General features: G+C 33.3%; 1 long non-coding RNA gene across 1 annotated transcript in view; it reads left to right on the plus strand.

Annotated features, from left to right (window-relative positions):
* LOC135193734 (uncharacterized) overlaps positions 1 to 12416 on the plus strand; it is a 149111-nt gene extending 136695 nt beyond the window's left edge. Inside the window, exon 3 of the long non-coding RNA XR_010309402.1 lies at positions 12397 to 12416. This is a non-coding gene — a long non-coding RNA (uncharacterized LOC135193734). The remainder of the gene's footprint in view (positions 1 to 12396) is intronic.

A 12416-nucleotide genomic window follows, 5' to 3' on the forward strand; every position in this document is an offset into this window, starting at 1 on the left:
CATTCTTAATTGCTATCAATTCGATTACCATTCGCTTCTCAATATAATTCCGAACTCGGTTTTAGAATCGATTTAATGGTTCTTTTATGTTAGGAGTTAAAACGAGTAATGTTGTGCACTAATCGAAATGTAAAAGCATTCGTAGACAAGGAGAGTGGAATTAGTTTTAAATTTCCTACATCTCTATTAAATTTACGAATTAAAAAACTACATTAAAATGTTCGATTATACGCGTGACTTATGCCCTTTTTTAAGAAATTATTTTTGCTTACGCGTGATAGAATTTTCGATTTTTTATTTTTTTATTTTAAAGGAGGTCCTATATGAAATGTTTAATAAGTTTGTACATGTTATATTGACCACTTGACTGTGCTTTCCAAGACACGATACTCCAAACCAACTTCCTAGGTTAGACTGCTATTGAAAATGTATTTACGGAAAACTCAATAACTTCAATGAAATCAAAACACACTTTATTCAAGTAGGCTTTTACGTGTACTTTTGAATCTTCATGTTATATAATTGTATTAAACGTAGAGCCACCACCAGTTCGGAATGTAAATTCTTATAAGAACCGGCAACAAACTCAGTAGTTACCCTTTTCCAACATTTGAAATACGAAGTTATGTCAATTAAATACAATTAAATCTATAATTGTTTGACTTGCCTTCCAAGACAGCCGCGTTATAGTCACAGGTGTAATTTTCGATACCTGGACCTTGAAAGAGGGTTGTCTGGGATATTTCCCATTAAACCTCTGTGGATCGTTTTAACATACGTTCTGCACCGTGCTGCTCGTTGCTCAGTGGAGTTTTCCTCAAGGGGCGAGAGTTAGTTGAGAGGTAACCCTCACACTCCTCGTTAGCCAATTCGAAGCCATCGCAGCTGTCGTTCTTTTCAGAACTGCTTCAAACAACTTCCGTTACTAATATTTTACCTTTTTTTTCTCGCTGGAAAATCTCATTACGCAATTTTCCCACGTGAAGTTAGGTATATGAGACTCACCGGTGCCCAGGACGCCTAGTGCACCGGAATACAAACTAAAAAACCAGCGAAACCCTCTTCGTCTTTTCGGCGGGCGCCACAGGATCACTCTCGCATGATACCGTGACGTTCTACTAAGTCACCTAACCTGATCTTACCAGTTTAGTCATTTTAATACACTCGACCGATTTTAATGAAATAAAGACTGAACGGTACCATGCAATACAGGGATTATGCTAAACTAATAATCTAATTATTTACAATTGTAATTATTGTTTTCTCCGGACAATCAAACAGACAGACTAAAATAAAAACAATTGTTGGTTTAGTAACTTTCAGATAGCTACAAATAATCACGTAATGTTAAAAAAAGTCTTTTAAGATCACAAACAGGCAATTTTCTTTATTTTTATGGAAGGGTGATTAGTGTTAAAAAATAATTAACTTCTCATTTACTGACTGTTTATGTTGATACTATTACAGATAGTTTCGTTACAAATAGACATACCTAGTAACTCTTATACGTGACGATGAAAAAATTACAAAGCAAAGAAATACTTCGAACACAAAGCGGCACTTCAAAGCAACTTCCCATCTGTCTATCCGAAGATTCACTTAATTAGCTTTAAGCCCCCTCCCTCTACCCAACGCCGCGTCTCGCGTGCGCGGGCGCAGCGGCGTGCGTGGCAAATTGCAGCCTTCGTGAATACCCTTAATGATAGCTTAATTGCTTGTAATTCCTTTCCACTGGTAGCTCATTTCCAGTGTTACGAAACCGACTCCACCGCTTTTTGAGCCGGCGGAAACTCGTGGAGCGGATTAATCGCGGTTCATGTAAAGATGGTCAAAAATATACGTCCGAGAATGCCGTCGGAGATAAACGCACCTCCTCGATGACTTGTTTTTATTAAATATTTAATTATAAAAGTCCCTTCGCAAATTAAGCAGGCTACGCTGAAATATGTATAAGTTAAGTTCATTTACTTTTTAGGGGGAGAGTTATAGCGGATCTCGGCCATTGCGTAGCAATTTGTAATTATTTTTGATATGCCGTAATTAAATGAAATTATTATAATTGTTATAATGTGGAAAATACATCCATTCAGTTGCGTGCGGTTTAATGAGGGAGACACTAATTTAAATCAGTTTAGTAGATGAAGTAAAAATAAAATAAACACGAATATATTTACTCAAACGAATATTGGATTAACAACTTCATATCTGCACCAATGGCAAGCCCAGGGAGCTACCACTCTAAATGAGTCAGGTGTCTGACATCCAACACTAATTTTCAACGTGTTAATCTTTTTTTTTGGCTTCTATTTTTATTGTACCGAGATTGCACAGATAATTTCGCCAATGTCACTTGCGAAACGTGGTATATCCTGTTGTCGCGGCTGACACTGACAAGATACGTTAAAAAAATATATAAATCATAAGTTATTTCATTTAAATCTAATTCACATTCACAAAAATACAATCGGAATTCGTATGAGTTGTGTATAAGACCAAAATCTAAATAATAATTGTTTTAGGAAGCTCATTAAAGCACTTTAAAAGTCTTACATATTATTTTTAATCTATATTAATTTAATATGAATTGTTTATCGAATTCTCGTGTAAACGAGCGACAAAAGAAAACTCAAACTGTCATATTGTAAATAGGCATCCATACAGGAATACCTAACTGATATTTCGACTTATAAATGTTGTTTTTTCTGTTAATAAATTCACATAGATCACTTTTGAATTGTTACGTTACCTTATTGTATTAAATATAAAGCAAAAACCGATTCGCGGTTTAAATACTATTCATAAAAAAATGCCTGTCTATGACGTGAAAACTACTGAACTTAGCATCATTTCCCTATCACCAATCAACGCGGAATCGTCCGTAACTATATTTTATATATTCCCTTATTTTATTTAAACCCCAACAAAGCGAGTGGGTAATATCTATTTACTTATATAGTAAATTATTAATGAAACAAGACTAATAACATAAAAGTGATAATTAAACTACACAACATACCTGCAAGAATACTTTCTATGTATGTGTGCGTGAGTTTGTATTTTAATTAATATTTTAAGATGCATTATTGGCTTAGATTTATATTGCTACTTTTATCCAAGTATGTTCGACAAGTAACAATAAAAAGTGCGTATGTGCAAAACCGATAATTGAGCGAATAATTGCTTGAATGTTTTACAATAAATATGTGATGGATATCTACTGGTAAGTTTAATTAAAAAGCTCCATATGAACAAGTTTACATCTACGAGTAATCAGTCGTATCGTCAGTGTGGCCATTACGGTTAGAGCCAGGGCCGAACCGTATGATTAGGACCCTGGGCTAACACTACTTTTTCTTTTTTTTTTTATTTACTTTACAACATCCACGTTACATTTTTTTTTTTATAAATTATGGCGTTATTTTATATTTTTACTGAACATCAGCAGATCTTCGCTGGACTTCGACCTTGTCGTCTTCTTGGAAGACGTGGCCCACACTGTCATTTTTTTTTTTTTTATTTTAAAATAATATATAAATAGTCCATAATAAATAATATTAATATAACTAACACTACTAGGGGCCCACCTAAGACATATCTGAACGTAGACTTGAATTAAATTAATTAAATGGGTTTGATTAATTGCAGAACTCACAGGGCTGCAAACCATACGAATTTATTTAATAAAATTATGGATTCTTTCGCATTATCATCTATTTTTGACTTTGACTTGACTTAGCTGGGTCCCCCTTGAATCCACGGGGCCCTGGCCTGAAGCCCAAACAGCCATATGGTAGATCCGGCCCTGGTTAGAGCGTAGCAACTGTTGCTATCAAATATTTGTTGCGGATTAATAAATGTTGCAGTCGATACATCAGTATTATGGAGTATTATGCTACTGCATAGTTCCATAATACTAAATTATAATGATATAATTTGATTTGATTTGATATCAATCCGCAACAAATATTTGTTAGCAACAGTGGCTATGCTCTAAGCTTAATAGCCCCACTGATCATCTGGGACAACGAGACGTGCATAAGCAGTTTTTTTATTACGATATATTTATATAAACTGGTGGAAAAATAGTGGCCGTGTTATACGATACTTTACGACATTACGAACAAATTGATTGGTGAATGATTAAATCTAATTTTTAACCGATTTGAAAAAAGGAGGAGGTTCTCAATTCGAATGTGTTTTTTTTCTTCTTTTCTTGATATCTGTTCGAAGTTGGAACAGGCAACTAATTATATTGTACGTCAATTTTTAACTTAGAAGGGTGTCAAAAAATATAAGCCTTTAATGCAAGGTGTGTAACTGTTAAGTCCATAAATATTCTGGTGTGGGCTAAGACGGTGTAAAATTAGTCGGTAACATCAAAGGCGCCGCCATTATTGTAACCCTTTAACTGCGCCGCCATTGTCTCCCACGTGTTGTTTTAATACACATAATTTCCTTTTGTCATATAATTTTGCTGTAATATTTTGAACATTATTCCTATTATAATTAAGGTTGAAATTGTCTCCTTTGTGTTGGCGTTGTTCGTTACGCAATAACCGTCTTTATAATATAGGCGTTAATGGGTAAAGTTGAATGGATTTTTTTAATCAATTTCATTTATGCAACTTTCTAAGGGTTGTCAATCGTACAATTGAACAATTTAATATTTAAAAAGATTAAGTTTTTGTTTGTTTTGTATTTACTCTTATAAAGGATCAAATTGTATATTTTTGTTCACTGGTAGAAAGCAACTTTGTGCCTGAGTTACATAAAGTACATCCATACCACATAAATTGCATCCGTGTGAAGCCGGGACTGATCGCTAGTCATATTATAAAGGATTTACGTAAGTATATATAAACAATTATTAAGTACATTCGTGAATTAATTTCTGACAATTTGATTTTTCATTTTTGTAAATAATTTTAAAATATTTAAATCTTTAGTTCTGTACGCTCATTGGTCGCTTATTACGTCATCGACTACCGTTGACCAATATCCATTCAGATTAAATTATATTATTAATCTTGTAGGTATGTAAGGTTCCGACTAAAAGACGTGTTGAAAAAATTATTAAAGTAATTTGAATTTCATTCTAACCACGGTTTTTAATATCTATAACTATTTTTTTATAATATACGTAGGCGGACGAGCAAATGGGCCACCTGATGGTAAGTGGTAACCACCTTTCAAAGACAATGGCACTGTAAGAAAATTAACCATTTCTTACATCACCAATGCGCCACCAACCTTGGGATCTAATATGTTATGTCCCTTATACCTGTGTAACACTGGCTTACTCACCCTTCAAATCTGAGCACAACAATACTGAGTAATGACTGTTTAGCAGTAGAATATCTGATGAGTGGGTGGTACCCACCCAGGCTTACACAAAGACCTAACACCAAGTAAGAAATTTTGCTTTAAAACATTCATATAAATATTTATACGAATGTGTTGAAGCATATTATATATCTTTTTGCAATGACTATTGTATTTTTTACAACCCTTATTTAAGTTGTTCACAAATGGAAAGGCTTAAAAGAGTTTTGAAATGTGATTTGAGTGATTTCTTTGATGTCGATGTTATTGCTGGCGGTTGTGTCACCCGCGTCGACGTATTCGTTACACGCACTCAAACGGGCGCTGTTTCCGGTGATATAATTAATTTTTACTTTGATGTAACTGTGTACCTATTAAACGTAGTAGTTTATTATGAATATCTAGTGTCTATGAAAAATATAAAGACATATGAAAAAAGTTTTTGGTTCTATCTATAGAACTAAGTTTCTTCCGAACCACCGATATGTCCGAAAATTCATAACAACGCGATTTTTCAAGCAATTTCTGACTCGAATAACCGCTCTGTGGAACTAGGTTTCGCAGGCGGTTTTTCCGAACCGGTATGACCTAGAAACCTTCAAGAAAAAAGTGTAGACATTTCTTAAAGTCTTGTGATGACGGTGGTAGTCACTTTCCATCAGGTTAGCCTCCTGCTCGTTTGCCACCTCTAACATAAAAAAAAAAGATTGTGCAATTTTCGGGCAAGCATACTCTAAATCAGTGATGCCAACGGCGTGTCCGTTCCGTGTCCGTTCAAAGAATAATAATAATAATAGCTTATTTATTTAAGCATCAAATTGCATCCAAAACAAGATGTGAATGATAATAACTGATTGACTGCGATAGTGTAAAACTTTGGTGCAGTTATTAACGCCCGCCAACAAAGCGACCTTGCTCTAATTTTTAACACACTAAAATTATACATATTTGTTAAATATATAAATACAAAAAATATAAATAAATTAACAGATTACAAAATTAAAATATGACAAAAATATTCAACAAATAGTAACACCCTGTAACACGTTCAAAGAATGCGAAAATTATGCAAATATTTTTTAGAACGACAATTTTTGCAATTTATGTTACATTGCAAAAATACTTTTGTAATAATATATACACATATATCGAAAAAGAATTGCCGTTGAAGAAATTCCGCCTTCGGGAAGTGCCGTCGCCGGCCTCAGCCTGCATTTGGACTTGTAAGATTTTGTAGTCTTGATACAATAATAATACTTCGTTAGAAATTGCTGTATGATCGTGGGGCCGGAAGGTAATCATAGGAACTCCGCTCTGGTGAACTTAAATCGACTATGGGACTTCTTGCGACTGGTTGAATTGATTCGAATGGGAATATAACTTTCAAATTGTCTATTCTATAAGAGTTCAATAGATTTATTTGTATGTTGTTAATTGATTTGACAGATGGAAAATTTCAATTGTATCTGTATTTTAAAGTAGTTCAGATGTGCGGTCGAGTATGAGAATGAGGAAATTAAGTGTGCACTTGTGTTTGTGCACAAATTTGTGCACTTTTATATGTCCTGAGTAGTTGGTCTGCCTCGCCGAGGCCGAAATCGGACGGGCCGATATAATTTTGTCAATCAATCAATATCAAATTTTATAATTAAGATATTTCCAATTGAAATGTATACTATAATTACTTAATAACATAGACAAAAATCATAAAATCATTATTTAAATGTAATTAAAGATCTCTCACATTTATAGGAGCAATTAGAAAATGAGTAAAACTTGTATCGCGTTGATTACGACCCGTAATAAACTATTATACAATTTAATATCTTTGTATCAATTATGATTGAAGGTTGTAAAAGTTTAGCGATAGGTCGTTGACCTTGTTTATTGAACAATTTTATGTAATTTGCAAACTTTTCTAAATAACCTCGCGGAACATGCAAAGTCACATCACACAATCATATTGATATTAAAAAAAAAAATACCCCAAAGGCAACAATATGTCTTCGGAGACATAAATATACCAACAAAAAAAAATTAAGCATAATTGAGTGTTCGTGTACACGAATCACGAAATTAATTATACGGACAAAATTAATTTCGTGTTTCGTGGTGATGGAAAACATAATAAGGAAATCTGCTTGTTTATCTTAAATGTTTCGGATATAATTCTGCCACGTATGTATCCACCAACCATTTCTGGAGCAGCGAGCTGGAAAGAAATCCAAACGTTCCCCATAGGTAGACCTTTGGCAGTGGCCCATTACTTTCTATTCAACATTTATCTCAATCAAATGTAACTTAGACCAGTTCTCTCCTTTTAGTAGGCTGAGATTATGCATCAATGTGTTTTATGATGAAAAATAAGATTAATATCTTCAGAAAAAGTATCTCAGCTAAATAAACTATCTCCAATCAGCGTTTCAAAAACTGGAAGTTAATCTGTACCACTTTTAATCGTATTCCAAGTGACATTATTCATGAACAGGAGCCTGTCAGGTGATGCTCATTTGAATACACTTGGCTGCGAGTCTGGCCCGTGACACCGGTACCATTGTTAGTTATTACGCCTCCCAATTGACTGTATCGTGCCACCTGAATGTACTGTCAAATATGTCTATAGTATATAATTATTTATTTATTTTATTTTCGGGAAACATACAACATAACTACACAAACATTTGATACCAAAAAAAGTCTTCCATAAGCCAACAAAGTGTCCACTGTTACATTAAAACATGGAGTAAATCTAATAATATTAGTATTTTAAAAAAAAAAAAAGTGTTTTAAGCTTTAACAAGCAAAAAAAGAAAAACAAACAATATTAATGATTAATAGTTTCTTATAAGGCTCTTAAGAACTTAAACAGATTCACTTTAAAGATATCTGTCTACATTACTGTAATGTTTATTATTATTATCACGTGCTCTTACCAAAAAGCAATTTCAGGCATAGTTATTATTAGTTATGCTTTATCTTTGATATGTACTTGATTCCTTTATATCCAGTCTTTATAGTTTCTACAGACGTACTGTCTGCTTTTGCTGCATCTATTCCTCTGTGAAGTTAGGTCTGAAGTGTCTCTATATTTTGATTTCAGACATCATCACAATTTAAAAAATCAGAATTACAGTTTGTTTTCTATAGTTATATTATTTGTGATGTCCTTATTGTATTGTGCCAGTTATATACTTGGTCTTGAAATTCTGTATTATTTCATTGATATATGTTTCGTAACAGCAATACTTAGTTTTGTTGTGTTCCGGTTTGAAGGCTGAGTGAGCTATTCTGAATACAGACACAAGGGGTATAACATCTTAGGTTACAAGGAGGCGCATTGACGATACTAGGTGGTTTATTTACCCGAAAACTTACCAATAGCATTTTAAATGTACAATGAAGTCATATTGGGCTGTTACTGAAATTTTCTCTACACGAAACCGAGTCAGTTTTTAAAGGTCTGTTTTGGGGTTTGATCACAGGATTAAAGTTCGTTGACACTAATAAGCCACTATACTGATCCGAGGCATTGATATTCTAGAGCCTTTATTACGACAATTGCTTGATAATCCTGCTCATCACTCACAGACTATCCTTTAATATTTCTTGAATAATGTATCGTCAAATAACAGGATGTCTCTCGAGTATAATAGTATCATGTCACTGGAAATCTGATATGGCGGACAATAGTTACAAGTTCTTATGTGGATAAGTAAGTTTGCAACTTTATCGAATTACATTCGACCCCTTTCTCTTCAGACACAATGGCAACGCTTCTTAGGGGAACGACAATAAGTATCAAAACATGTCAAACGAAACGGTATGTTGCAACTTGCCTCATGCCTCGTGCAACTTTTGTGTAACAAAATTGTAATTTTTAGTTTTAAGTTTGGGTGCAATAAAGAGTTAATAAATAAATGAATAAGTTCTGCTTGGTATACAATTTCCAAAGAAAAAAAACTGATATTCGAAATTAGTCATATTGTGTTGTATAAAATAAAAATTTCCAATTAATATATACTATATACCTACAATAATTTTGCTATATATAATAATTCTTAATGTCACTGTCAATGACGACCTCCTTGGTCGAATAGCGTGTACGCCGGTTTTCATGGGTACGCTACTCCGAGGTCCCGGGTTCGATTCCCGGCCGAGTCGATGTAGAAAAAGTTCATTAGTTTTCTATGTTGTCTTGGGTCTGGTTGTTTGTGGTGCCGTCGTTACTTCTGATTTCCATAACACAAGTGCTTTAGTTACTTACATTGGGGTCAGAGTAATGTATGTGATGTTGTCCAAAATTTATTAATTTACTGTTATCAGCACAATATTTAACTGAATTCAGACAGAATTATTTTACATAATGAATCGCTTTTGATGATATTTTTTGCGTAGCGTTCAGAAAGTACAACTCCAAGACACGGTACAAACGATCTGAATTTCATTAATATTTAATATTCTTAAGTTTTTATTTATAGCGTACGTTCAGACAAATTCGATCAAAAATCGCTTAAAGTCGACTTTTATTAGGAAAAAAAATATTAAATTTCAAATTTGGTCGTTCATTCAGAAAAAAATATCATTAAAATCACCGGTAAGTATTTAATTTTGGCGTCATTGTAATTAAGCCTAAAATGTTATCTCGCAATATCATACATTCGGCATGAACATTAAAAGGATCATGTCGACGCCGCGCATGCGCAGCGGGAGCCTGTATTAACACCTACTCGCCCACCATGACGCCTCGTGTGATACGGACGACTACAAAAAAACGCTGTTTTTATACCCTGTCAATAGGTTTCATAACTTTAAAAGGCTTTATATTGAGGTACGTTTATAGTTTATTTATGTCTATGTATATATTTTTCATATTTTCGTTACATTTTAAAGATATATTCATGTAGGAGTGCAGTGTTTAGTTTCAGTAGAATTAGCCTTTAGTTACGATTTAGCTAACGTTATTTTTGTGAGGAATAGTCGAATTTGGATCGAAATATAATCAGGAACGTATTACCGTTATAAATGTGTAGAATTGACGTCTATAGGAGAAAAGGGTGCTTAACTGTTTTGTCAGACAATTTATAGACCATATCTTGGCGCCCGTAGTATTCGCACTTTTGCATTTTATGAGTTGGTCGTCAGGCTTTAGTTTAGTTTAGTTTAGTTATAAAAAAGTTGCCAATGTCCTTTCAAGTGTAGTTCAAGCTTGCTTCATACCAAAATTACAACAAATTCGGTTCACTGGTTTGGCCATGACAGACAGACAGACAGACACAGTTACTTTCGCATTTATAATATTAGTCAAGACAAAATAATAAAAAGATTTTTATTATAAATAGCTGGAACCCGACATGTTATATATAGCTTTAAAAACTTAAACGCAATAAGTAGATAATAATTTTCGAGAAAAATACGTTTCATTATTTTTCGAATGTTTACAAAACTCCACTTATATTTGCGACAAAAATTTCGACTTGTTCCGACGTTACAGTTTTTACGTGAAGAGAGCCGGCATTCCGTCCAAATTGTACTGCCTGTGGTGGATAACCACGATTTCGAATTATTGTTTTAATATATAAAAACAAAATAAATAAAAATTACGTAATTAATTATATGTTATAACTACATTATAATTCATGAAATATAGACTGACTGTACATTTGCAAAAGTAAATAAAAAATATTTAAAATGGAAACAAAAAATATTACTCATGATATTAATAATATTTATTTTATCCGACAATAGAGTTTAACTTTTAATAAAATCTAGTATAACTTTGATTCTAAATTATAGTGCTATTCTGTAGGAATGAATTCGATATTCAACGCACAAAACGATCGTGTAATGTCAAAAAGTGACAATAATATATACGATACTTGAAAAAGACACGCGTCAAAATAGTATATCAACCATAAGAGGAGAAAAACCGTTTATACAACATTTGATAGCAAATTGGCGTGATGTGATTGGTTGAGCTATGATAGCTTGATTAATCTATGATATTCACTATGGATTTGCGAAAAATGGCGTTTTGAACGTCAACGAAACTGTTTTCGGAATTTTGGAAGTCAAATTAAAGTGGATGTAGGTAATTAAGTGTAATAGTGTTGTATTATAAATAAAAAATATATTAATCATAAATCTTAATAGAATACAATATAGTCGAGTTATTAGCAAATCGCGTGATATACGTAAATCTAAGGTTTGTTTATCTTTATTTCTATTTCGATTGAAATAGACTATAAGTGGATTTTTAATATTTCACGAGTGAGACACGAAGTGAGTTTTTGAAATATAACACTACAGTTCGACGTCTCTTTGTCGTTCGTAACGTGTGGTCTCTATACACGTCCAGCGAGCGTCCTTGTTTTTGCCACTCGCTGGCAAATTCACTTAATTGTGTCTACGACCCCGGGCCACGTCAAACGCGCGGTAATTGTGCCAGTCTCGTAATCAGCTTTTTGACCACTTCCCGCTAATTCTAATACCGCTGGAATAACATTTATGGTATGATAATTAGGGGTTTATTGCTTCTCTTCTGTAAACCATTTCAAGTGTCTAAACCGTTTCGCTCTAATTCAATCTAAATTGTTCATCGCTCAAAATTAACGACCTTATTTATTAGCGATGTTTAGCGGGTCTTCAGTTAAATCATGTTTTATCTCTTTCTGCCATTATTAATATGACATGAAAAAGAAGAAAACGCTCCATTATTTAACAAATCCCACTTTAAATAATATTTATACGTAAATACTTTGTATATATATTAATAATTTAAAGGAGAATTCCGGCGCGGAACTTTCTTTACTACACTGCATCTCTCTCCATCTTTAATTCGACTCTGTTGAATACTTTTTCATTATTTTACTGGATATCTTTGATTTGAATCAAAAATAAAATTAAAAAGTACTGTATTCAAGTAAGCCATTAAAAATTCTTTTGATTTTCTTTTCATTTTATATGACGAAATTACTGGGTAGATACCACCCCCTCATTAGGTATTCTGCAACGAAACAGCTATGTTATTATTATTGTGTTCTGGTTTGAAGGGTGAGTGAGCCAGTGTAACTACAGGTCCAAGAGACATAACATCT

This window comes from Vanessa tameamea, chromosome 17 (genome assembly GCF_037043105.1).
Source record: "Vanessa tameamea isolate UH-Manoa-2023 chromosome 17, ilVanTame1 primary haplotype, whole genome shotgun sequence".
Classification (NCBI taxonomy): domain Eukaryota; kingdom Metazoa; phylum Arthropoda; class Insecta; order Lepidoptera; family Nymphalidae; genus Vanessa; species Vanessa tameamea.